The sequence below is a fragment of the Gorilla gorilla genome, chromosome 9 (genome assembly GCF_029281585.2).
Source record: "Gorilla gorilla gorilla isolate KB3781 chromosome 9, NHGRI_mGorGor1-v2.1_pri, whole genome shotgun sequence".
Lineage (NCBI taxonomy): Eukaryota > Metazoa > Chordata > Mammalia > Primates > Hominidae > Gorilla > Gorilla gorilla.
This window is the reverse complement of record NC_073233.2, coordinates 90507958-90535939: the sequence shown is the minus strand read 5'-3', so window position 1 is coordinate 90535939 and position 27982 is coordinate 90507958.

Sequence of the window (27982 nt, the reverse complement as noted above, 5' to 3'; positions counted from 1 at the left end):
GTGCTGCTGATAAAGACATATGCAAGACTGGGGGAAAAAAAGAGATTTAATTGGACTTATAGTTCCACATGGCTGGGGAGGCCTCAGGCACTCAGGTGAAAGGCACTTCTTACATGGTGGCAGCAAGAGAAAATGAGGAAGATGCAAAAGCGGAAACTCCTAATAAAACCATCAGATCTTACGAGACTTATTCACTACCATGAGACCAGTATGGGGGAAACTGCCCTCATGATTCAAATTATCTCCCACCAGGTCCCTCCCACAACGTGTGGGAATTATAGGAGTATAATTTGAGATGAGATTTGGGTGGGGACACTGCCAAACCATATCATTCCCCTCCTGGCCCCTCCAAATCTCATGTCCTCACGTTTCAAAACCAATCATGGCTTCCCAGCAGTCTCCCGAAATCTTAACTCATTTCAGCATTAACCCAAAAGTCCATAGTCCAAAGTCTCATCTGAGACAAGGAAAGTCCCTTCCGCCTATGAGCCTGTAAAATAAAAAGCATGCCAGTTACTTCCTAGAAACAATGGGTGATACAGGTATTGGGTAAATACAGCCTTTCCAAATGGGAGAAATTGGCCCAAACAAAGGGTTTACAGGGCCCATGAAGTCCAAAACCCAGTGGGGCAGTCAAATTTTAAAGCTCCAAAATAATCTCCTTTGACTCCAGGTCTAACATCCAGGTTACACTGATGCAAGAGGTAGGTTCCCGTGGTCTTGGGCAGCTCCACCCCTGTGGCTTTGCAGAGTACAGCCTCCCTCTCAGCTGTTTTCTTGGGCTGGCGTTGAGTGTCTGTGGCTTTTCTGGGTGCATGGTGCAAGCTCTTGGTGGATCTACCATTGTGGGGTCTGGAGGATGGTGGCCCTCTTCTCACAGCTCCACTAGGCAGTGCCCCAGTAAAGGACTCTGTGTGGGGGCTCTGACCCCACATTCCCTTCCACACTGTTCTAGCAGAGGTTCTCCAGGAGGGCTCCACCCCTGCAGCAAGCTTTTGCCTGGGCATTCAGGCATTTCCATACATCTTCAGAAATCTAGGCAGAGGTTCCCAATTCTTGACTTCTGTGCACTGGTGGGCTCAATGCCATATGGAAGCTGCAAAGGTTTGGGGCTTGCACCCTCTGAAGCCACTGCCTGAGCTCTACGTTTGCCTGTTTCAGCCACAGCTGGAACGGCTGGGATGCAGGGCACCAAGTCCCTAAGGCTGCACACAGCACGGGGGACCCTGGGCTTGGCCCACAAAACCATTTTCTCCTAGGCCTCTGGGTCTGTGATGGGAGGGGCTGCCATGAAGACCTCTGACATGCCCTGGAGACATTTTCCCCATTGTCTTGGGGAATAACATTTGGCTCCTCATTACTTATGCAAATTTCTGCTGCGGGCTTGAATTTCTTCTCAGAAAATGAGTTTTTCTTTTCTATCACATTGTTAGGCTGCAAATTTTCCAAACTTTTATGCTCTGTTTCCCTTTTAAAACTGAATGCTTTTAATAGCACCCAGGTCACATTTCGAATGCTTTGCTGCTTAGAAATTTCTTCTGCCAGATACCCTAAATCATCTCTCTCAAGTTCAAGGTTTCACAAATCTCTAGGGCAAAATGCCACCAGTCTTTTTGCTAAAACGTAACAAGAATCACCTTTGCTGCAGTTCCTAACAAGTTTCTCATCTCCATCTGAGACCACCTTAGCCTGGACCTTATTGTCTATGTTGCTATCGGCATTTTGGCAATCAACAGGTCTCTAGGAAGTTCTAAACTTTCCTATATTTTCCTGCCTTCTTCTGAGCCCTCCAAACTGTTCCAACCTCTGCCTGTTACCCAGTTCCAAAGTTGCTTCCACATTTTTGGGTATCTTTTCAGCAATGCCCCACACTACTGGTACCAATTTACTGTATTAGTCCATTTTCATGCTGCTGATAAAGATATACCCGAGACTGGGAAAAAAAAAGAGGTTCAACTGGACTTATAGTTCCACATAGCTGGGAGGCCTCAGAATCATGGCAGGAGGTGAAAAGTACTTACATGGTGGCAGCAAGAGAAAATGAGGAAGACGCAAAAGCGGAAACCCCTGATAAAACCATCAGATCTCATGAGACTTAATCACTACCTTGAGAATAGTATGGGGGAAACTGCCACCGTGATTCAAATGATCTCTCACCAGGTCCCTCCCACAACATGTGGGAATTATGGGAGTATAATTCAAGATGAGATTTGGGTGGGGACACAGCCAAACCATATCCCTATCCTCCAACTTCCCAAATATATCATAATTTTAGGTAAATATTCAGAGTTTACATTATTATGACTATGTCATTTCTCTTCAGAGCTAAGCAATAAGGTAAATTTTTTTTTCCTGTTCAACTGATTATTTTGCATGTAGTTAATAAAAGTCTTGATTTTTATTTGCTTTTTTAGGTATTTAAAATAAATTCATCTATCAGCTCACCCAAAGTTGAGTAAATATCCTCATAACATATTGAAACACATCAGATATTTTATTAATTTTATCTTCTTAAAGAAGTTTAGTTCAGAGTCCTTTTTTTTTTTAAAATGAAGTCTGTATTTTTGAGCTGTCACCCCAGAATGTCCTGTATCATCATTCCCTTTGCCTTTTGCTAATGTGGGAGGCACGTCATTATATATTGATTCTGTTTCTTGTTCTTTTATTGTTTAACACTCACATATCCTCTAAAAACTTTGTAAAGAAAAGCGCATTAGAGGTAAATATTTTAAAACCTGGCATGTTAGATAATATCTTTATCCTACCCTCACACATAATTGATAGCTTGATTGGGTATAGACTAATCAGTTAAAAATAAATTTCCCATTAAATTTTGAAGCCTGTCAGGTGCATGGCTCACACCTATAATCCCAGCACTTTGGGAGGCTGAGGTGGGTGGATCACTTGAAGTCAGGAGTTTGAGATCAGCCTGGCCAACATGGTGATACCCTGTCTCTACTACAGACACAAAAATTAGCCCAATGTGGTGGTGCACACCTCTAATCCCAGCTACTCAGGAAGCTGAGGCTGGAGAATTGCTTGAACCTGGGAGGTGTAGCTTGTAGTGAGCCAAGATCGTGCCACTGCACTCCAGCCTGGGCAACAGAGTGAGACTCTGTCTCAAAAAAAAAAAAAAAGAAAGAAAAAAAAAAGCCATTACTTTTTTCTAGTTTCTACTGAGAGGTCCAATGAATCAGAAGTTTCATTCTCCCTTGTAAAGAACCAGTATATAGCTTTTAAAATCTTCTTGTATAGAACTTTTAGCACTTTTTTCCTTATTCTTATTCTTATCGCTCTGAAATTTTTTGTTGATATACTTTGGTATAGTCTGTTATTATCCATCCTTCTGGGCTTTCAGTGAGCCCTTAAACATATAAAAACTTCTATTTTTTTTTTCAGGAAAATTCTCTATGTCTAAGGTGATTTCTTTTTAAAAAGTTTTCTTTGTTTTTTCATTCCAGCACTTCTAATATTTGGATGTCAAACAAAAAGAACCAATCTTTTAAATTTACATTATTTTCCTCCCCGTCTCTTCCTCTCTCTCTTTAAAAAATTCTGCTTTCTAGGATAGCTCCTCAACATTGTGTTCCCATTCTCTACTGAAGATTTCATTACTATTACCACAATCTGGAATTTCCAATTCCTATGATTTCTGAACATTTCTTTTGATTTTTTAATAAAATTTTATTTTTGGCTTATAGATGCAGTGCCTTCTCTCATTTTTTCAAAAATTTTGACTGCATTTTTTTCTGGCTTTATCTCCCTTTATAGTTTTATCTTCTCAAGTTGCTAATTTCTGTTTGCCTTAGCCCATGTCTTTCATTTTAAAGTGTTTTTCTCAAATGGCTGGTGATTACTATTGACAATTTATATTTAAGAGTAGAAAATAAAAAAGTAATTATGAGCTCTGTGTACATTGGTAGGGTTTCTTGTCAACTGTGGGCTTTACCAAGGAGAGATCTGGCTAAATAGTTTCATTGGGAAGTCTCTGATACTGCTATCTTTAGGGTTTTTCCTTAGGCTGGTCGGATTTCGCCGAAGAGAATCTTCTCATTTGCTGCCTGAGATGTGTTGCAGTTTGGATTCTCTGGGAAGTAGAGATTAGCAGATAAGAAATTTATTAGGGAACCCTTGGGATAGACATTTATGGAAAGGAAGGGGAAAAAGCAGAATTGGACAAAGAGAATTTGGACTATGAAGCATTGTCAATGAAGAGCTCTGCTGACCCTATGGGAGTTTTGAAGCTGGAATGGGCTGTCTGCATTGAGATGAAGAGGGCTGGACCTTTATATTTTCACATTGATCAGTCACTGGGCTTTGACAAGTAGTAGCTCAGACTATTGCTTTGAACTTGGGGATTCTTCAGCTGAGACATTCTTGAGCAGGGCTGACAGCTGAGGATTGTCTGCTGACACAACTTCTGGCACCTGGGAGAGAAGTTTTTTAGTCATGAAGGGAGATCTAGGTGGCACACCACATCATCCAGTGCAATGGTATTAGCCTGGATTCTAGAGTTCTGCAAGCCAGACAGTCTTAATATTTAGTATGTGTACAGAGTTCCCAGATCACGAGAAAAATTTAAGGAATTATTAAATGGAAATGTGATTATTTTATTCTTCTAAGATCTATGCAGAGGATAACAACAGAGTTCTCTAACTGGAAAGTTGGGGCCCGCTATTCCCTATTTTTCATTTTCTGATTTTTTTATTTACTATTTTATATTATTAGAGCTTATAACTATGTATTTTTGCATCCCTTCCACCTGTTTTTATATATGTATATATATGTGTATATATATGTGTATATACATATATATAGGAAGCCATTCCTTGCTCCTCAGCTTGCAGACGGCCTATTGTGGGACTTCACCTTGTGATTGTGTGAGTTAATACTCCTTAATAAACTCCTCTTCATACACACACACACACACACACACACACACATACATATATATATACATATATATATGTATTTATCCTATTAGTCCTGTCCCTCTAGAGAACTCTGACTAATACATATATATGAGAAGATTTATATATATGAGAAGATTTCTTCTGGGAAATGGCTCACAAAATTACTGAGGCTGAGAAGTCCCATGATATGCCATCTGCAAGTTGGAGAACCACAAAAGCCTGTGGTATAATTCAATCTGAAGTCAAAGACCTGAGAACCAGAGGGGCTGCTGGTATAAGTTCTAGAATCTGAACAGACCTGAGAATCAGAAGCCCTGATGTCTGAAAGCAGGAGAAAATGGACGTTACACCTCAAGAAGAAAGCCCTGCCTTTTTGCTCTGTTTGGACCCTCAATGTATTGGATGATGCCCCTCAACATTGGTGAGGGTGAACTTTCTTTACTCAGTCTACTAATTCAAATGCTAATCTTTTCCAGAAACATCATCACAGATTCACCCAGCAAGCTTTACCAGCTATCTGGGTATCCCTTAGACCAGTGAAGTTGACACATAAAATTAACCATCACAATGGGTAAGGCAATGTGCATGAGATTTATAGTCTTTGTCTTCTTTAATCCTTTAAATTAACCTAAAGCAAATGTCAATTATCCACATCTTACCAATGAAGCCTTAAGTTTCAGAGAATCTAATTAGACTTTTCAATGTCACATAACTAGCCAGTGGAAGAACTGGGGTTCCATCACTTGGTTGCCTGGATCTAAAGTTCATGCTCGTTTCATAGTGCCATGCTTTCTGCTGTTTGAAGTTGAGTGTGAACCTGAATGTCTGTATCCAAGGAGCATTATTGTTACTTATATATGTATATACATAGACTTTGATACGCCATGTATAAAAAACTATGCTGTAATTATTCGTGCCTTATTCTTCTGTGCTGAAGGACATGGCAAAGGGATTTTGAATGGAAGGATTATTTTGAAATAATCTCAAACATTATTTCAAAAGAGAAGGAGGAGAAGGAGGAGAAGGAGGAGAAGAAGGAGGAGAAGAAAGGAGGAGGAGGAGGATATGATGAATAGAAATATAATTTACAGAGTAAGTCTTTGCGGATATAATCTTTAGGAAGAAAAACAGAACATAGATTATTTAAATCCACATTTGTTTTATTGAGAAACTATCAGAAATATGCACGGAATGCATGTTAACTGCTCAATACTTGAGTGCTGAATGCAAATTAATTGCTAAAACCATCTGGAAATCATTTGAATCTGGCAATAAAAGTGATAAGTGAAGCATTTATCATTAATCTGAAGGCACATTTTTCTAGTGGACTTTTTATTCATGTTTTATGTTTCTGTTGTGAATTTAAGATTATTTTCTAGCTATACAGTTCTTGCAACTTCCATTTATAATTACGATGATTCCAATAACTTAGTGGTGGCACTAGAAGTAATATTGTAATTGGCCTTTATTGATCAATAGAACATGCACCTCTTGACCCCACAAAGTAATGCAAACTTTGATTAATTAGGAGAAAAACAATTAACATACTTTGATTGTGAGAAAGACTTATACAGATTTCAGAATTTACATAGAAGTATGTGTGTGTATATGTGTACATATGTGTGGCTTAACAATACAAATTTAAATTTTTATTGTGTCACATTGCATAGATGTTTATCTACCTTGACAATCTATGCTCTTCAGGAAGATGGTGAAAGGAAATAGCGTCTTTAGTATCAAAATAATATCCTTAGAAAGAGTATCATCCTTCAACTGGGGCAAGAGAGGTTTCTATAGAAGATAAAACACCACTGAAATAACATTTATTAAAGAGCACATGGATATCTCTTTCACTTAGAATCCAGTGATCACCCTGGCACATTGTGACCCATTATCCTAAAGATTAGCTCTTATGATTACCACCATTCAAGTCTCAGGGGAAGTGCATCTCCATATCTCTTGCCCTATACTCTCAAAAGGCAACTGAATATGAATGCTTGAAGTTTTGTGAGTTTGCCTCAATTCATGTCAAAATAAATGCCGCTTTTGAATGGACAGAGGATTTGAGTAGCAGACGCTTTAAGTAAAGAGAAAGGCAAAATAGCTATTTTGTCAAGTCTTTCCTGTTAGGTAGCATGAATGCGATAGTTTTTTGCCTAAAATGCACTGTTTTATAGTATTGCCCAGCAATCATTAGGAAATGTTTCTTTTTTTTTAAATATGTGGTTCCAAAGGTTCTCGTGAATCAGCATACTATTTACAAGAACTGGACAGGAATATTGAGCAGCATTTGGGGATATTAATCAAAATTGTTTACATAAAGATGAAAATTTTAATCTAACTTTTTGAAAATATAATTATTAATATTTAAAAAGTAGGACTTTTTGTAATTCTAGTGTTCAATGTCTACCTATTTGCCAATGTGAAGAATCAATCTCACACTTCACTAGTTTATGTCTAGACCTACATCTGTACAAATTGGTAGATAAATTTTGAGTGTCTTTGAGGGTCAATTTCAGGGCTCCTAAAGGTATAATTAATTAGGGAAAAAATCTGGGTAAAAATGATCACAGGACATTGTCTAGATAAGGAGATAGCTAGATGGATAAATAATAAATAATAATAAAACCAGAAATTTTTATTTCTGTTGCATTATTGGTATATTGGTTTTCTATAACAAAATGATACAAACATAGCAGTTTAAGAAACACAAATTTATATCTCAGTTTCTGTAGGTCAAAAACTCAGGTACAAAGGAGCTTAGCTGCTGCTTTCTTTAGTGTCATAAGGCCAAAATCTAGGTGTTAGTAGGGCTCCATTCCTTTCTGGAGGCTCTGAGACTGAGTCTACTACCAAGCTCATTCAGATTGTTGGTAGAATTGGGTTCTATGTAGTTTTATGGAGACTGAGGCCCTCATTTTCTTACTGACTGTTGACCAGGGGTTGTTCTATACTTCTAGAGGCTACCTGTATTCTTTGGCTTTTGGTCTCCCTCCTCCGTCTTCAAAGCCAGAAATGGTAGATTAAGTGTTTCTCAAACTTTGAATCTCTCTGATGCCCTCCTCTTCTTCCTAATCTCCCCTGTTTTCTTCTTCCATAGCATCTTTCCAATTCACTCTCTGCCTTCTTCTGCTTTTAGGGGCTCATGTGATTACACTGGGCCCACTGGATGATCAAAATAATGTTTCTATCTTATTGTCAGCTGATTAGTAACCTTAATTCCATCTGCAAAGTCCATTCACAGAAGTACCTAGATTAGTGTTTGATTGAATAATCAGAGGATGGGAATACTGGGGTGTGAAAGGAGCACATCATTAGAATTCTGCCTATTACCAAGTACCTGATGAAAATAATGATTTCTAATGTTTATGCAGAACTTTACTTTTTATGATGACTGCTCACATTCACTAATTTGTTTGAGTCTCACAGCAACTCCGTTAGGAGGTGTCATCTCCATTTTATAAGTAAGGACTAAGCATAGAAGATATTTAATATTTATATTTCTGTTCCAGTCTTGGTATCTAATAGATACTTCCTTCTTTTGCTTTGCTTTCCAATCTTGGTGTCATAGTTGCTTTTTAGACTTGGGAACTGGGAACCAGCCTCAGGACTCTACCTTTTCCCTTTTCCACCCACATTCCAGACGCTATTTTTATTTCTGTTGCATTGATTTCCCAATTCCAATGGGTGTAACATATACTATGTTTCACTAACCACTGGAGACCTTTATCTTAATGATGATATAAAGGGTTAAGATATATTTTTTTAATTTCAACTTTTATTTTATATACAGGGGTGCAGGTTTGTTACCTGGAAATATTGCATGATGCTGAGGTTTAGGGTGTGGATAGTTTTTCAACCCATACCCCCTTCCTCTCTCAACAACCCAAGGTAGTTTTTTAACCCATACCCCCTCCATCTCTCACCTCTCTAGTAGTCTGAATTGTTTATTGTTCCCATATTTATGTCTATGTGTGCTCAAGGTTTAGCTCCCACTTAGAAGTGGGAACATGCAGCATTTGGTTTTCTGTTTTTCATTAGTTTGCTTAGGATTATGGACTCCAACTGTATCTTTGTTACTGCAAAGGACATGATTTCCTTTCCAGCTGCAAAGTATTCCATGGTTGACCCAGCAATCCGATTACTGTGTAGATATCCAAAGGAAAATAAACCGTTCTACCCAAAAGACACATGCACTTATACATTCAGCTCTGTGCTATTCACAACAGCAATGATGTAGAATCAACCCATGTGCCTATCAATGGTAGGTTGGATAAAAAAGGCTAAAATAATTTGATATTTTTATAAAATACCCATCAGAGATGTTGGTCAAAGTGTGTAAACTTTCATGTATAAGATTAATAAGTTCTGGGAATCTAATGAACAACTTGGTGGCTAAAGTTAACATTACTGTTATTATATAAATGAGATTTGCTAAGATAGTAGATCTTAAATGTTCTCACCACACACACGCACACACACACACACACAAAGTGGTAACTATGTAAGGTGATACATAAGTTAACTAACTTTATCGTGGTAATTATTTTACAATATATATGTATATCAAGTTATAGTGTATGTCTTAAACTTATACAATTTTATTTGTCAATTATACCTCAACAAACAGGGTAGTAAAAGAAAAAACAGAATGAAAGAAAGAAAGAAACAAAAACTTTTAAGAGGTATCAGGAGAAAGATGAAGACTGAGCAGAGAACATGAGCAATTCATTCATAAAATAGGAATATTAAATTATTTCAACCGCATTGATAGTTACACAAATAAAATAGGAGATATTCTCATAATGCAAAAAGAACCTCCATCAATGAAGACAGGTTATATAATTTTGTAAGGCAACAAAGTACCTACTTATATTCATCAGGCAACACTGTCTCTGTTAGCTGTGGAGTAGGTGTTATCTATCTATATTCTGTTTTTTGGCCAAGCTAGCTGGCGTCCCAGACATCCTCAAGTTATCACTGAATGTCTTGTTGCTGTATGTAGCCTATATCATTCCTTAGCCTAAATTTTTGTAAAGACTATGTGGTAGAATGGAAAGAACATAAACTTTATAGCCAGCGAGATTTCATTGTCATATGAGTGTGTGATGTTGGGCAATCTATTTAATCTCTTTGAGTCTAAATTTTCTCAATCATCATAAAAAAATGGGAGCAATTATGTTTGCCTCTTGAGTTGCTTAAGGATTAAATGAGTTAATAATATGTGGATGCACAGGACACAGTGTCTGACATATGTTAACTGCCCCCAAAGTTATAGTTTCTATTTTCATAATTAACAGTTTAAGTCTTTGCTTTCCATTTTTTGAGTGCTTGGGGGGTCAGATTTTTTTTCACTGACCTTATTACTTATTTTTTCCACCTTTGTTTTCTTTCCAAGGACATAGTAGGTTCTCCATAAATTTGGGGGTTTAATTTAAAAGGAACTTTAAAACTGGAATTCCTCTTAACTATTCCCACAGCATTTTATGGTGTAAAAGCTTGGGATAAGATGAATGTGACCAATGATTACTGCTTCTTAGCTATTAATTGAAAAAATGGAATTAGAAGTGCATTATTTTTTCTTCTCTTCATTAACTTTATTTGTTTTCACTTGTCCAGGCTCATTCTCACTGACTCTGAATTGCTCCCAGGTGTATGGTTTCATTAGCTTTGCTCTCACATGTGCAATTGGCAAGGGCCTGCCATTTTTTGTGTTATGATGTCTGCATTCCTTCCCTGGGTCCTCAGAGTTAGCCTCTTGTGTAGCATATTAATGCCATGGATACCTCCTGCTTGCCTTCCATTGTCCCATTAGGACCTCCCTAGCAGATTTCTTTTCAAAGTCCTTCTGTGCTGCCATGGATTGATGATTTGGAAAACTTCTTTCTAAATGGAGTTCCAGAACATGGCCTGATGCTACAGAGCCTTGAATGATCTGTTTATTCAGTCTTTTTTCAAGAAAATATTGGAAAGACAGAACTTCTGTTTTTTTTTATAGAGGATCTTCTGTCAGTCATTTCCCAGGATGGGGCAGGGATGGCCTCTAAAATATGTAGGCTGAAATACCAAATCCAAACTTAATGCTCTAGTCCAGAATGCTGTCAACTTTAACTGGGATTACTGCAATGACCTTCCACCTGGACTATCTGCATTTATTCTTACCCCTTTCTAAGTTGTTCTCCATGTAGCATCCATGGCAATATTTTTGACATGCAGATCTCATTTTGTTACCCCCTGACCTACCACACCTTTTAAACGCTAAGTGGTTTAATTATTTCTGAGCCAGTGAGTTTGCTGGCATTTTATCAGTTAGGGAAAATCTAGCATTTTAAGTGGCAGTTGCCATTCTTCCTAATTGAAAATAATCTATGTATTAAGTTACTGATTCTTTTTGAACATTAGTGTAGATTATAAATAACATAAAACTTTATATTTGTCCCAGAGAAGTGAATTAGGTATCTACTTAGACTTGTTGGAGGACTATAAAGAGCCAGAGAAACCTGGTTTTCAATCATAGTTTCATCATCTCTGACAGCCTTGTGCTTTTCGCAATTTGTCTTTCTGAACCTCTGTTTTCATATCTGTGAAAGAGAAATAATAGTACTAGTTTCACTCCTATGAGTATTAAATGGATCGATAGATGGAATACTGAAGCATGGTGTCTGGAATAGAGTAAGCTCATTATAGAATGTAGTAAGCCTTTTATTATGGGATAAATACTGGGTAAAGTTCTTATAACCAGTGATTTTTTTTCTCACTACCTTGTTTATTAAGCTTGAAATCCCAACTTTTTAATCATTCATTTGGGGTCAAATGTGAAAGGGTCTGTCTGGTTAATGTGTTATGTGAGAAGCATTATGACACAGTGGAGGAAGCATGGTCTCCGGCATAGGATCATATTCCTGCAGTGCAATTTACTGGCTGGATGACCACAGGGAATTTAGTTTACTTCTATGAAATAGTCTCTGGCTCATATAGGCACAGGATTGTATTACTGCAGTGCAACTTACTAGCTGGATGACCACGGGCAAGTTAGTTTACTTCTCTGAAATGGTAAATTCCATGAGAGATATAGAAATACAACAAAACATAAGCTAGAACATCAGCAAGGGTGCTATTCAGTCAACAAGTATTTATTGAATGCCTACAATTTAGCAGATTTGGGGATGAAAAGATAAACAAATCCTTGTCCTCAGGAGTGAAACTGTGCCCCAAAGAGTTAAAGAAACCAATGACTAACAGAAATTATTGAGTTTGCAGGATAGCAGGCAAGAAAAGAAACAACACTGAAACTCCTTCTGCTAGAAAGATAACAAAACTGGCTGAAATTCATTGGAACCAATATGACTGACTGAAGTTTAGATCAAATCATTTTCCAAAGTCGATCAGTCGTAAGTCCAGGGCAGATCAGAAAATAGCCACAGAACAATGTGAAGTATGTTATAATTGAGAATGTTACAAGTTTCTATGGGAACAGAGAGACTGGCCCATTGATCCTAGTTTGGGATTGGGTGGGAAGACCTCATAAAATAGTGAAGGGTAGGCTGAGTCTTGAATGAGCTAAACAAATATATAGATATAATTGGCCAGCCCTCAGCTGGTCTCTGATTATGACCCGACCTGCTGAGATAAAATCCAGTGCATCCTGTGCTACCTTGTTCATGTCCCAGGATTCAGTGACTTTGGGCAACTGAGGTATGAAAAAAAAGATTTTCATTAGTATTTGATAAATTTCTACTTTTGCGTAAAACAAAATGCAGCAGTGGTGAGTGAAAACTTTCTCACTTTTTCAGTGTTGGGGGCGGGGATTCTTCAGAAAAATTCTTGTCTTTCTGTCTTGAATATCTTGAGTTTTTCCATTCTATCAATGTCTGTTTGCTGCTGTGATGACCCAAATAACCCCAATCCCTAATCCAGCCAAAGGGGTTAATGTCACTCAAGCTCCTGCTCCACCAAACTCTCAAGACACTGGGGAACATTGGGCCCCATCTCCTTCATAGCTTAACTTGCCCTATCTATCTTCACCATGCCAAACACCCAGAGCTTAAAGGCATACATAGTTCTTGAGTAATGAATAAAGCAGATCTCAGAAATGTATCACAGTGAAGGGAGAGGGGATAAAGACTGGAATTCCTGATAACACAATCATCAATTCTACTGCCCGAGGGGAACCCCTTCTTGTTGTGAACCTTGGTAAGCATGTTCCCACTGGATACTCCTGAACTGCCTTGCTTCTCTAGGCACTCTTCTTTTATGCAGACCTCTTTCAAGTTTCTCAGTCTCATGAACTCACTCTTCTTCCTCAGAAACCTCTGTTTATGCCACACGTATTAGTCCATTTTTGCACTGCTATAAAAAACACCTGAGAGTGGGTGATTTATAAAGAAAAGGGATTTAATTGGCTCATATTTCCACAGGCTGTACAGGAAGCATGGCTGGAGAGGCCCCAGGAAACTTACAATCATGGTGGAAAGCAAAGGGGAAGCAGTCATGTCTTCACATAGCCAAAGCAGGAAGAAGAGAGAGCAGGGGAGGTGCTACACACTTTTAAACAATCCGATCTCAAGACAACTCACTCACTATCAGCAGAACAACACCAAAGGGGAAATCTGCCCCCATGATCCAATTACCTCCCAGGCCCCATCTTCAACATTGGGGATTTCAATTTAACATGAGAGTTGGGCCGGGACACAGACCCAAACCATATCACCATACAAATGATGAGGTGCAATCTCTTGGATCTTGCAAATTTATATTTTCTTGTGGCTTGCAAACTTGAGCAACACCACAGGCTACAGCTGAATGCATATTGATATTTATGATCGGAAAAAGGCTACAGAAAGGATGTGAGGTCTGATCTCCCAAATAAGGATAACACTTTGATAATACTTTCTTTATGAAGTCATCTGAGAAGTAAGCAGGCCTTGTAAATATAAGCATTATTCTTTCCTAGATATTTTGCAGTGTAATTCCCTATTGAAGAAAAAATATTTCTCCTGTTAGCAGGGTTTTGTCCTTGATTTTATGATGTATAGATTCCCTGGTTACTGGACTGAGGGTCACTTGGCTTTTTTCCCCTCTGCTGATTGCTAGTGGATGTTATTTTTGCTAACTAAAAGGAGAGGGGTTATATCAGCTTGGGTTTGCTGCATCTGATTACATTTTTGCTTATAAGTCTCTTCTGATAAAAGCTGGTGGATGGGAGGAAGAGAGTAAGGTTGGTCAGTTCATCCTGCTGTACAAATAATATTGAACAAGAATCTAGACTAGGTTAGATGACTTTACTTTGGAATGTAGCAGTCCCTTCTCTCTAATTCTCCATGGACTTGTCTGGTTCACTTCCAAATAGGCTATGAATTCCTTGCAAGCAGGGGCTTATGTTATTCATGTTTGAAATCATGGAGTTCAGCACTTTACCAGCCACTGGGTTGGAATTCCAAAAAATATTTGTGGAATAGAACAGAAAGAAAGCAAAATAGATAGCATGATCCAAAATAATCTTTTGAAACATCTCTTGAACAGGTCAATTAAATGCATCTCAGTAACATGAAAGCATTTTGAAAAATATTTCTTAAGTTTCCATTCCCTCCTAAAAGTGCTCTATCTCTGTTGGCAGACCCACCATTAGGACCAATGAGTGAGCTATTTTATCTCTGTCTGGAATCTTCTAGATGTCAACTTTCTGTGACATACTCATATGTGATTTCATTCTGATCTCCTTCCCGAACCCTCTGAAGCAGTTGCAGCTCGAAAGGTTGTTAACCTCACTGTCAGCAGGATCCGTTTGCAGATAAGAGCTTCTTAAGGACTAATTTTCTTCAGTTAAGCTGCCTGCATCTTGCTGCATTGATCAAGCAATTAATTGATAGTTGAAGACTTACCTGAAACTGCAAGGCAGCTTTTTATTTTAAACATATTGATTTTTGTTACCTTTCCCTCACTCTCCACCTTCAATATAGATAAATATTTTTTTAATGCTTTCCATGCATATCCTTTAGTCCTCCTAAAACTTGCTTGAATTCAGAAAGAAAATAATAGATTTTTCGTAGTAGGAATTCAGCTATTTATACTTTTTCAGTATTCATTCATGGCCCGCCTGTAACAAATTAGATTTTTCTCTTAGTTTTTGACTTATTCTACCCTCTCCAGATGATATGAATTCATATTTCATTTTATAGGCTTGCTAAAAGCAAAAGTAATAATCCTAATCTGTCACCTAAGAAAAGATTTATTGCTCTTAAACAATAGGATGCTCATAACAAAGGGCATATATGTCAGCAAAGATGGCTCATATTGGTCTTAGAAAACCATCAGCACCTTGCAGACATTGCTTCGTCCTTGTTTCAGAAATTTAGTCATTGGTGGTCCAGAATTCATTCCTAGAAGTGCAGCCAAGAAAGGGAACTCAGAGGTGGATGCTCTGACTGGGATGGGACAGGAAAACAGACCCTTCTTAACATTTGCAGGGCAATGGTACAAATGGAGGCCCTCATACCAAATGTCTACACATTTAAAAGCTATTAATCAATTTATGCCTGCAACCTGGCTCAGGTTGCTACCCAGGGCCCTACAGCATGTGTCTGGGTATTGTTCATGAGACCTGTGGAGTACAATTCCTACATTATCCCTCAGGCAACCCCTGTCCCCTGTAAGCCTCAGATCTGCTGAGATGGCGGGGTGAACATGACCCAGAGCTCAGGACTCCTGGGCAGTGCCTGGATCAACTTGAAGCCAGGATGGGGACTGACCTGGTCAAGCTCTCCAGGGGTTGAGTGGGCAGTTTATCCTCAACACATTACTTTTCCTACCCGGGAATTACAGGCAGTTCTAAGCCTTCCCCAAACTACACAATCTGAGCAGAAGGGATGTGGGAGGGCAGTTATCAGAGGTATCTGGCCTGCCTAGATACTTACTTTAGGTGAATTTGGGGTGGTCAAATTTAAACAAAAGCAGCTATTCTTTCTTTTGTTTCTCAGACAAGAGGTGGTGATTTTCTCTTTCTTCTGCATATACTCTCAACCCCACATCTTCTGGTCTTCGTGGGCGTTGGGAGAAGGGATTTGGCTTGTATAATCCTCATCTGTAATTCCTGTTTGCTCAAGGGGTTTCTAAAGTGTAAAGAAATGTCCTCTTTATGGTATCAAAAATAAAAGAAATTTATGTTTTGGTATTTGCAATGCCTGGGACCCAGAGCAAGGGGTCCTCTTGCCTGGATCTAAAGGTAGTTATTTGTATAGCTCTCCAGATCCTGACACTAGCCCCTTCGGTGACTTCAGTTTAGAGAATGTAAATAACTCAGAAGCCCTTAGTACCTTAATCATTGGTCAGTCCAAGCAAGTAATTCAAATGCCTCTTTAATTGTAAGCAGCTACAAATGGGGTGGCAAAGTCAGTTGTGGGCTGGACTTCAGGCAGCATGGAGAAGGAGAATTAGCTGTTGCCACTGGCAACGTTGCTTGACATCTCCAGTAGGGAGTTAAGAATGCTAAGTTTAAGAAAACAATTCAGCCATATTCTTTGATCTTGCTTAGACAGCTTGCTAAGATATCTCTTCAAATATCTCTTTAAGTTGAGCAATCGGGCAATTTTCCCATTCTACTTGGAACCTCTATTTTATCAAATTTACAGCTAAGATTTATTAAGAATTTACTATCTGTCAGAGAGTATACTAAGCACATTATATGCATTTAATTTTTACAGCAACCATATGAAGTAGGTACTATTTTGAGCAGATAAAGAAACTGAAGCACAAACAGGTTAACTTATAAAAGGTCACCCAGTTAGTAAGTAGAAGAGCTATGATTGGAATACAGGTTTGTCTCACTCCCAAGTCCTTACTCTTAACCTTTATGTACTTCTGCTTCTTAGGAGAGGTTCTTGTGTATTGATTTATCTGCCAGAAGAATCAGGATAAGTCTTGCTTATCTTTTTATTTCAGGCACCTGGTAATACATGCTTATGAAAATTATTCTTGTTTTTATACGTAATGTATTAAATGAACATCCCTAAAATTCCGTCTGGTCTGTATTTGCTTACTTAGGTTCATAAGCATGAATCAAAGTTTAGGACATGCGTTGGGAAACATTTTCCCTAAAGGGTTGATGGCAAACATTTTAGGTTTTGTGAGTTATTATATGCTATTATAAGTAGAATAATTGCCCTCCACCTCCTCCAAAGATGTCCATGTTCTGATTACTAGAACCTGGTAATATGTTATGTTACATGGTAAAGGGAAACTAAGATTTCTTGTGGAATTAAGGCTGCTCATCAGCTGACTTTACCATAGGGAGGTTATTCTGGATTATCTGGATTATATCAATTTAATCACAAAGGTCCTTAAAAGTCAAAGAAGGTGGCAGAAGATCAGAGTGATGTGATTTTGTGAGATGTGAGGAAAGCCTCAGTCTGCTTTTGCTGGCTTTGAAGATGGGAGAAGTAGTCATAAGTCAGCGAATGTAGTCTGTCAAAGCTGGAGAAGGCAAGGAGATTGAGTTTTCCCTGTATCATCCAGAAAGAAATGCAGACCTTCTGATACATTGATTTTAGCCCAGTGGAACCTGTGTCAAAGTTTAAGCCTGAAGAATTGTAAATGATAAACATGTTGTTTTATGCCACTAAGTTTGTGGCAAATTGTTACAGCAGCAATAGACAACTACATACCTACAGTCTCTTTTACAATTGCTCACATCTTGCTGTAGGATGAAAGCAGCCATAGGCAATATGTAAAGACATAGGAGTGTCTGTGTTCAAATGAAACTATTGAACTATTTACAGAAACAGGGTAGTCAGGCAGATTTGGCATGTGAAATATAGTTTTCCAAACTTTGATTTATGATTTAAGCAAAATGAAGTTTATTTTGTGGACAAAGATAAGGATGCCTATGATAACAGAATGAAGATCAGGGCAAATAACAATGAGAATTTTGTAGGTATATTGGAGAAGAAACTAGGAAAAACACTAGTATTTACTGAGCATCTATTATGTTACAGGTATCATTCTTGGTGTTTTATTAGTATTTTCTTATCCAGATCTTGAAATAACATGATAGAGTTTATATTATTACTCTGATTTTTACAGAAGAGCAAACTGATTTCAGAGAGTAAAACATTTAGGTTCACACACTAATAAGCTACGTTTTGAATTGAAGTCTGCATAGTTTCATGTTTTCACTTTTCACACTGGGGGAAAGAATGGGTGTCTTACTTATTCCCCATTTGTTGTTTTTGAGCTTCCACCACAGTAAGATGTGCTGACTATGTGAACTAGGCTGAATTGGAGAGGTTCTATATTTCAATCCATTTTTCTGGACTCAAATTCAGCTATAACATTCAGCATTTGCCTTCTCTTAGTTCTGCTAATGTTAGCAATCGTACTTCTTAAAGTCCTGTCCACTCTTCAAAGAAAAAGCTGAAATGGTTGATGGAAAGAACAGCAGTAGGTAATAGCTAATTTGATTTGAGTTTGAATATCTTATTGAAGTTAATAGTGTTATTCAAACAAATGACATAGTAGGTAAATTTTCAATTTGGAGTGGAGGATTTGAGTACATACTTAGCAAGGAATGTTTCTCCACATTTCTCTGCTTCTCTGATGTAAAGAATTATCAGTGCATCAGTCTTAAGAACATAAGGTTATGGCAAGCAATGCTTAAACCTGAAGTGCTTTATCTTGGCTAAGTTTTTGAAAATCTGTCTAACTCTATGACAAGGGGAATTAATATAATTAGAACTATTTTTCCTGGAAATAAAAGTTTTAAATATTTATCAGGCCCAGAAACCAACAAAATAAAGAACTGACTAAATATCACAAATGAAATCACTTATGTATAGTGATAAAGTTTCTAACATATATGTTTCACAAATATCTTAAGAAAGGATTAAACAAATAGATATTTGATTATAGGATATAATCAAAAAAGACTCTCCAGGAGAAAACAAGATGTGCAGTTTTTCTAAAACGTATTGGCTAATGGTCACTTGCTTCATAGAGCATCTTGGGGAACTGGTATTTCACAAACCACCCTTTGGGAAATGTGGAGGAAATGGCATGGCAAATGCACAGAGGCATGAAATTGCCTGACATGCCTAGGGACCAATCAGTAGTTCACCATGGCTGTGGTGTGTGGAGGGGGATAAAGCAGGGATCAGATAACAGAGACCACTGTTAATAGTTTGGCCTTTATCCTAGACAATGAGAGCAACTGGAATATTTAAGAAGAGTGAAGCAATGACCAAATTTTATGGTTTAGAAAGATTACTCTGGCTTTGGTGCAGAGATTATATTTGAAGGACTGAGAATTGGAGGAAGCCAGGATGACCAGTTTGGATGGAAGACTAAACCAACATACTAAAGACACATTCTCACTGGCTGGGCTAGAAAGGAGGGGAAGATGTTAGGTAGGTGGATTCTATAAGAGTTGGTGACTGGAAGGGAATGAGCAAGCAGAGTCTGAGTTGACCTCCAGGTTTCTGGTTTAGATGACTGGGGCATGGGGGTGCCATTCACCAAGATAAGGACTGCAAGAGGGAGTGCAGGTTTTGAGGGAGAGGCAATGAATTCAGTGTAGGATATACTGTCTTTATAGCTCTCCTAGGTCTCCTTGTAGAGCTAGTTAAGAAGTAATTACCATCTTGTTTGGTGTCCTGCTATTTTCCATTGGTCTCTTGCTTCAGTTTTGTAGCCAGCTTTTCTGTCTTTGGAATATTTTCCTGAAATTTCTCTACTGTTGTATGAATGATCTTAAAAAAGAGGCTTTCATTTACTGAGGATATAACATAGCCAGACACCATGCTAAAACACTACTTGAATATAAGATCATTTACTTTCATTTAATCTTCTGAACGTCTGCATGTATTAGGTATTATTATACCCATTTTATGAGTAAAAAATTGAGACAAGAAGACTTCAAGGAACTTGCTCATGTTCACACAATTACAAAGTGGCAGAGGCCGGGTGTAGTGGCTCATCCCTGTAATCCCATCACTTTGGGAGGCTGAAGTGGGTGGATCACCTGAGGTTAGGAGTTCAAGACCAGCCTGACCAACATGGAGAAATCCCGTCTCTACTAAAAATACAAAATTAGCCGGGCGTGGTGGTGCATACTTATAATCCCAGCAACTCCGGAGGCTGAGGCAGGAGAATCACTTGAACCTGGGAGGTGGAGGTTGCGGTGAGCCGAGATTGCGCCATTGCACTCCAGCTTGGGCAACAGGAGCAAAACTCCCTCTCAAAAATAGAAAAAATAAAAACAATAAAGTGGCAGAGTTGGGATGCCAACTAGATTTTTATACTAAATGGGTGTGCATATGAGGTCCCTCCATGTCAAGCTCTTATCCAGGGATCAAGTTTTCACTGGTCTTACTTAGCAGAATGGACGGCTCCAGGCTATGTATACTGGAAAATCTTGGATGATATCATCCCAAAATCCTCACCTCATTCTTTTTTATATTATTGCTGGTACAGTGCTTGTTATTCTTCTTCTAGTGTACTTCTCATTTACTCAGACAGAGAGACTCTCTCTAAATCTTATATTGTCCCCAGAGCGCAGCACAGAGTTCTGTATACATGCTCTATATGTTTCAATATTTTTACTCTATTCTTACCTCAAGGTTTATTCTGAATTAGGTGTATTAGGGTTCTCTAGAGGGACAGAAATAATAGGAGATATGTATATATAAATGGGAGTTTATTAAGGAGTATTAACTCACATGATCACAAGGTCCCACAACAGGCAGTCTGCAGGCTGAGGAGCAAGGAAGCCAGTCTGAGTCCCAAAGGTGAAGAACTTGGAGTCTGATGTTCAAGGGCAGGAAGCATCTAGCATGGGAGAAAGATGTAGGCTGGGAGGCTAAGCCAGTCTAGTCTTTTCACGGTCTTCTGCCTGCTTTTATTCTGACAGTGCTGGCAGATGATTAGATTGTGCCCACTCAGATTGAGAATGGGTCTGCCTTTCCTAGTCCATTGACTCAAATATTAATCTCCTCACAGACACACCCAGGATCAGTACTTTGTATCCTTCAAACCAATCAAGTTGACACTTGGTATTAACCACTACAGGTGGAATCGCTGCCCAAGTGGATATTTCCCGTATACCCAAGATATTGGGACTAGACCATGGCAATGAGTAGTGATGGGATAAATGGTACTGGAAAACCAAGCAGAAAGATTTTGGTAAAGTTCTAAGAAGTATAGGGAGGTCTTTCAGCACATTCCTTTTCTATCTTGTACCATTTCTTTGTGTGTGTCAATATTTCTTTTTTGTTTTTGTTTTTGTTTTCTGTCTAGTTAAGAAGGAGCATTAGAAATTTTCTTTAACTGAATTTGGCCTCCTCGTCTTTCCTCATGTGAGTGAAGTGTAATGAATAGGGTAATGGATGTGAATCCAACAGCTTATATTTAAAGTCTTGTTAAACCCGCTTGCCAGCTGTGCGTTCTCAGGCAATAACCTACCGGCATTAACCTCTCTTTCCTTGTCTGTTAAATGGGTATGGTTGCACCTTCCTGCCTACCTTGCAGAATTACGATAAAAACCAGATGCTCTAAAGGGTATGAAAATATTTTGTGGTTTTGAAAACACTCTGTTCCTCCTGAAGATTGAGGGAAAGTGCCTTAGGAAAAGATTACAGAATACCATGGCCCCAGGGAACAAAAAGAGTAATGGAATGCTTGAGAACAAACATGAGATTACTCCATACATCAATGAGGTCATGTGGAAACTGATCCTGAGGGCAGTTTTCACCACACGAAATCCTCTGGATATTTATATACTAACTTTTGTGAAGGGCAAACCAAATGATCTTGAGGAACAATCAAGAACTTTGCTCCAGAGTTGGATTTGAATACCAATATTGAGGCGTGTGAAAACTGGCAACTCACCTAACCCTCAGAGGTTCAGTCCCCTCTACGTTAAAACCACTGTTTAAATATATATATTTATTTGTTTACTTATTATCTGTCATCTTCACTGACAATGTAAGCACCACAATGGCAGGAATTTTTGTCTCTTTTTGTTCGCTGTTGTGAATAAAATCTAGACTAATGCTTACAACATAGTAGGTATTCAATCAATATTTGTTGAGTGAATGAATTAATTCTATTTATTACTCATATTAATGCTGTGAGATATGTATTATTTAAGGTTAAGTGACTTGCGTACATTCTTTCAGCTAATTAGAATAGGAGAGATTTTGAAATCAGATCTTTTTGACTTCAAAGCTTATGCTGGTTTCAACATACCAACTTCCTCCTCATCAGTAACTATTATAAATAAAGTAGAAAGTGTAAGGTGTCATAAGAAGCATAAAGGTATAGTGTTAGGGAATACTTGAAGAGGCATAAAGTAGCTTTCTTTCTACTATAACCTTCTGAGCGGCAATTTGGTGTAGAAAGAAAGGCACTGGCTCTTTGGGCAGACAAACTTGGGTATGAATTCTGGTTTTACTCTGTATTAGTTGGGTCACCTTGGAGAAGTTCCCTACTTTTCCCCTCCTCAACTTTTCTATTATTAAATGGTTATAATACTTTACATTTGGAGTTATTGGAAGGAGTAGATGAGATAATATTTGTAACACACTACCAAGTAGGAGGAGATTAATAAGTGGCTTCTCATCCTAATAGCGTTTCTATCTGCACCTTACAGCTTAGCACTTGGTTATTCTGTAAGAGCTTTCATGTGTGTTATTATTGTCTCCACAACAAGATTCTAAGCTCCTTTAGTATAGAAGCAATATCTTCAATTACTTCTCTATATCAAGTGACACTTACTAGGGCTTATGATATTGGCCTCCATACTTCTCTTGAGGGGAAACTTCTTTGATGTTTTTTCTGAATCCTGGGAAAATCCCTGGCAGTGGAGATGAAGGGATACTGACAGGTCAAGTTACTTCTAATAGATTTTGGGGTGGAAGATGGATATCATCTTCCAAGTTGAAGGTCAATTATGTTAAACCTCAAGATTAACCAATAGAACAAGGTCCACATATCTGTAAACTGAAATAAGACAACACTCTTGTACAGATATTTTCAGTTGCTATTTTGATTTTCTTTTCTATTTTTTTCTGCCTCCAAACAAATGCCATTACCAGAATCAGAGTTGCTAGAAAATAAAAACTAGGCATTTGTTCTTTGAACTAATGTTATATATTTAAAAACTAAAATGGATTTGTCAGGTACTTTAAGGATCAGATTTCTAGATTGTTTTTTAATAATCTAAACTTCATAACTTATAAAAAATCTATTTATACAAGAGGCTCAGTGGCCTCTGGGAAAGCCTTGAAAATGAATTTCAGCAAAGCAGAATATTGTATAAATAAATCTCTTAATGTGTGAATTCTAAAGAGATGGTGGTGAAATGGGAAATACACATTTGTTATTAACAACTGAGGTTAGAAAGGCATTTTGATTTACAACAAAGGCGGTTTGCAATTTCACTTTCCACTGGATAGGCAGAAAATGGGCTCTGCCTCATTACATTGTAAGATTAGTGTTTGTGCTGAATCCCCAGCCAAGTGAACAAAGTAAGTCATAGAAGGCTGAATTATTGGGTGTCTTTCCAGGAAGTCACTGGCTTTTAGCTTACGTGGAGTATACTGCTCATGCTTCCCATTTCTTGCCTCACTTGTTTATTTCTTTTCCTCCTTAGAGATTCAGTTGTGACTAAGTAAATGGACATTTCAGATTTACTCAAAATACCAAGTCAACTTTACTTGTTTAGAGGCAAAGGTGATTTCTGCTCTTTTGTCCGTCTCTAGTCAGCTTTCGTGACTAGCAAATCTAAACTTTCCAGACAGAACATGGTAGTGTGGGAAAAACCCAGACACTGCTGTAAATTTCCATTCCTATATGTCCAGTTGTTGGATCAGTCATTAGCTGCTATGTAACAAATCACTCCCAACATCAGTAACTTAAAAATAACTATCTATTGAACTCCTGAGTTTGTAGGTCAGCAATTTGGTCTAGGATTGGTTGGGTAGGGCCAGGCTTGGCTGATCTTGTCTGCACTCTCTCATGCAAATGTGGTTAGCAGCTTTGGCTGTTTCAAGATAACTGAATGAGACAGCTTGTGCTAGCTTCACGTGGTCTCTCATCATCCATCAGACAAGCCTAGACTTATACATGGTGGCTGTGGAGAGGGTCCAAGAGAGCAGGTGAAAGTGTGTAAAGTCACTTGTGATTCAAGCTCAGAACTTGCATAATGTCATGTTCAATTTGTACTGTTACCCAGGGCAAGTCACTAGCCCAGGCAGGTTCCTTTCTTTCTTTCTTTTTTTCTTGTTTGTTTTTTAGATGCAGTTTCACTCTTGTCACCCAGGCTGGAGTGCAATGGCACCATCTTGGATCACTGCAACCTCTGCCTCCCAAGTTCAAGCGATTCTCCTGCCTCAGCCTCCTGAGTAGCTCGGATTACAGGCACCCACCACCAAGCCCAGCTAATTTTTGTACTTTTAATAGAGACAGGGTTTCACCACGTTGGCCAGGCTGGTCTTGAACTCCTGACCTCAAGTGATTCTCCCGCCTCAGCCTCCCAAAGTGCTGGGATTACAGGTATGAGCTATGGCACCCAGCTGCCTAGGCAGATTTAAAGGTGAAGAAATATATTCTACAAGTTAATGGAAGAAGCTGCAAATGATTGAGGCAGTTTTTGTAACCTATGATAGATGTTCTTTGTGGTTTTATTTGCTTTAAGGATTTGCTTCTAACCATTTAAATCCATTATATTATTCTGTGCTTAAAGGAACTCTCCTATGGAGTAATTGTATTAAGCTGCTTATTCATTCCTGGGTCCTCTCTCAGATACCTAGATGCCTCAGCAACAACCCCTGATTCCTCTTTATGTTTCTCATACAGTGTACAGAGGACTTATATAAACTGGATCTCAGAAATAATCAGTACGAACCCAGATAGGTAAATTAAGCTAGAATAGCATCCTTAGATTCTGAAACACTTTGTCTTTTATTTCCTCTTCTGTCCTCACAACAGTCCTGTCATCTAGGCAGGGAAGATACTCCTTCACTCTTTGTCCTGGTGCAGAAACTGAGGCTCAGAGAGTTTAAATGATTTCTGTGAGTCCCCATGACTATATGAGTGATAGGGTTGGGATTTGAACCCAGGTTATCTGAAGGTAAATCCGTCTGTTAATTTATTGTGCACGTTGTCTCTAGCTGGTTGGCTGGCTTCAGGCTGATGTTAGACCAACTTGCCTTCCTCTCTTGTGCATAAATAATCTAGTATAGCATTTCTTTTCTTTTTTTTTTTTTTTTTTTTTGAGACGGAGTCTTGCTCTGTCACCCAGGCTGGAGTGCAGTGGCGTGATCTCGGCTCACTACAAGCTCCGCCTCCCAGGTTCACACCATTCTCCTGCCTCAGCCTCCTGAGTAGCTGGGACTACAGGTGCCCGCCACCATGCCCGGCTAATTTTTTGTATTTTTTTGTAGAGACGGGGTTTCACCATGTTGGCCAGGATGGTCTCGATCTCCTGACCTCATGATTCATCCGCCTCGGCCTCCCAAAGTGCTGGGATTACAGGTGTGAGCCACCTCACCCGGCCAGCATTTCTTAAACTAGAACTTTGGGCCCTAGGTGATAAGGGATAGCAATGGCCTGGCCACAGAGGCATGAACAAAGGACATCATAAAGTAAGGGGATATTCAAGGGCCAGTCCAGATTTCTGAGTTTCCCCTTCATTCTCCTGGGCCCAAGAGATCTGCACTCTTTGGGCAGATAGGGATTACAGTGCTGGGATAACAGATGTAAGCCACTGTGCCTGGCCCCTTCATCCTTTATTGACTTTAATTTTCCTTTGTCCTCCTAAACTATAAAGCTTTCAAGGTGAATAGTGAGGGTAGAAGGTGGGGGAGCATGGTGATACACAACTTGAAAACAGTTGAGGGCAACTGCTTTAGTTTTATGTTGGCAAAAATCTAAAGATGTTACCTGGTGCCTGTGGAGTCTTTCTGTAATGCTCAGAGCTCTGATAACCTCAGGCACAGTATTAGGGCAATGGAGGAACATGAGATTGTGAGTCAGACACATGAGCTAAAATTCCTATTCCTCCATTTACTGCTCAGTCTCCTCATTTGTAAAATGGCACCAGTTATATCTACCATATCAGCTTATTTAATAAATAAAATGAGATAATGTATTTAAAGGGCATCATATTGAGTAGATGTTAAATAATTTTGTGTGCTCCTTAATTGAGGGATGCATTCATATGTGATAGACCTTTATCTCTGTAATTATTTTAATTCTAGCTCAAGCTGCACACAAACTAGTTGAAAACATGGGTTTTCTCTTCTTTCTTTATTTAACTGATTTTCTATTTTAACCTGAGGACATAATAAATTCAATCTGACCCAATATATTCAATAACACACCTACTACATCAGGCATTGTGTTAGGCCCTAGGGACTTAGTAGAAACATAGCAAAATGACTAAGATACATCTTTGTCCCTAGGCTTCAAGCTTCTCACAGTCAAGGAGAAGAGATGCGAACAAAAGGGCTGTATTATAGGCTAGACTATTGTGTCCATAGGTGGTTCCTTCTGGTGGGTTTGTGGTCTCACTGACTTCAAGAATGAAGTCAAGCCGTGGACCTTCATGGTGATTGTTACAGCTCTTAAAGGTGGAATGAACCCAAAGTGTGAGCAGCAGCAAGGTTTATTGTGACGAGCGAAAGAAAAAAGCTTCCACAGCGTGGAAGGGGACCCAAATGATTGCCACTGCTGGCTGGGGTGGCAAGCTTTTATTCCCTTATTTGTCCCCTCCCATGTTCTGTTTTTTTCCTGTCAGAGTACCCTGTTTTCAATCCTCCCACAATTGGCTACTTTTAGACTTCTGCTGATTGGTGTGTTTTACAGAGTGCTGATTGGTGCTTTTTACAGAGCGCTGATTGGTGCATTTTATGATCCTCTTGCTAGCTACAGAGCGCTGGTTGGTGCATTTTTATAGAGCACTGATTGGTACATTTTACAATCCTCTTGCGAGCTTCAGAGCACTGATTGGTGCATTTTTACAGAGCACTGATGGTGCATTTTACAATCCTCTTTCTAGCTACAGAGCGCCGATTGGTGCATTTTACAATCCTATTCTCCAAGTCCCAACTTGATCCAGGTAGTCCAGCTGGCTTCACCTCTCAATTCCGCCTCTAAGCAGGACGCTCCATCTGCTGTTTTGAATTGGGTGATGACCACTCTAACTACTTCCTGCTGGATAGGGGCAAAGAAGTGGCCCTGCAGTTGTAGTGTCCTCCAGAGGGGAACTCTCTAGGCCCATCAAAGGGTCAGCGGGTTGGTGCAGGGTCCTTGGTAGAAGTTGTGAGTTGAGCTCATTTGGGGTTCCATTTGTAAGACCATCTGTAGTTTGATGGCCTCGATCCTGGAGGAAACAAATTTGACAAGGAGGTTAAAAATACAGGGCCTGAAGGTAAGTAATAGCAAGATGGCTGTCATGGGACATAGAAAGGGGAGAAGTCATGTCACCCAACTCTAGAGGTTGGCATAAGAGTTTGAAAGGTGTTGTCTGATTTCAGAAGCCTTTTCCTGTAAATGCTGGGCAGCATCTCCTACTATCCCTGACTGGTTAGTGTAGAAACAACACTCTTCCCTTAAGAAGGTGTAAAGTCCTCCTTTCTCAACAGTGAGGAAGTCTAGGCCTCGGTGGTTTTGGAGAGTCACTGCTGCCAAAGAGTCTATTTGGGATTGTAGAGTAAGGATAGATTTTGTTATCTCTCACAAACAGAAATCCTTTGAGAGTGTGTGGTAGTAGAATAGTGAAGTGGACAAACCTGCTATTCCAGTTCCTGTAGCAGTGGCCATTCCTAACCCTATAAGTAGGGGTATTAGTTGTATGGTCCTGGGCTGATGGACTTGAGCTTTGAGGGGCACTAATAGGGTCTGATTTCCTGGGGCAATGTCAATGTTGGGACTTAAGAAGACTAAGGTGCAGGTGCATGTCCAGTTGGTGGGGAGGCAGATACACATTGAAGTTCCACATAAGAAGAATATGCCTTGGCTGGGTAGACAGAACTGGTTGTGTATATTAAAAGGTGTGTGAGTTTGTTTTCATTTTCCCA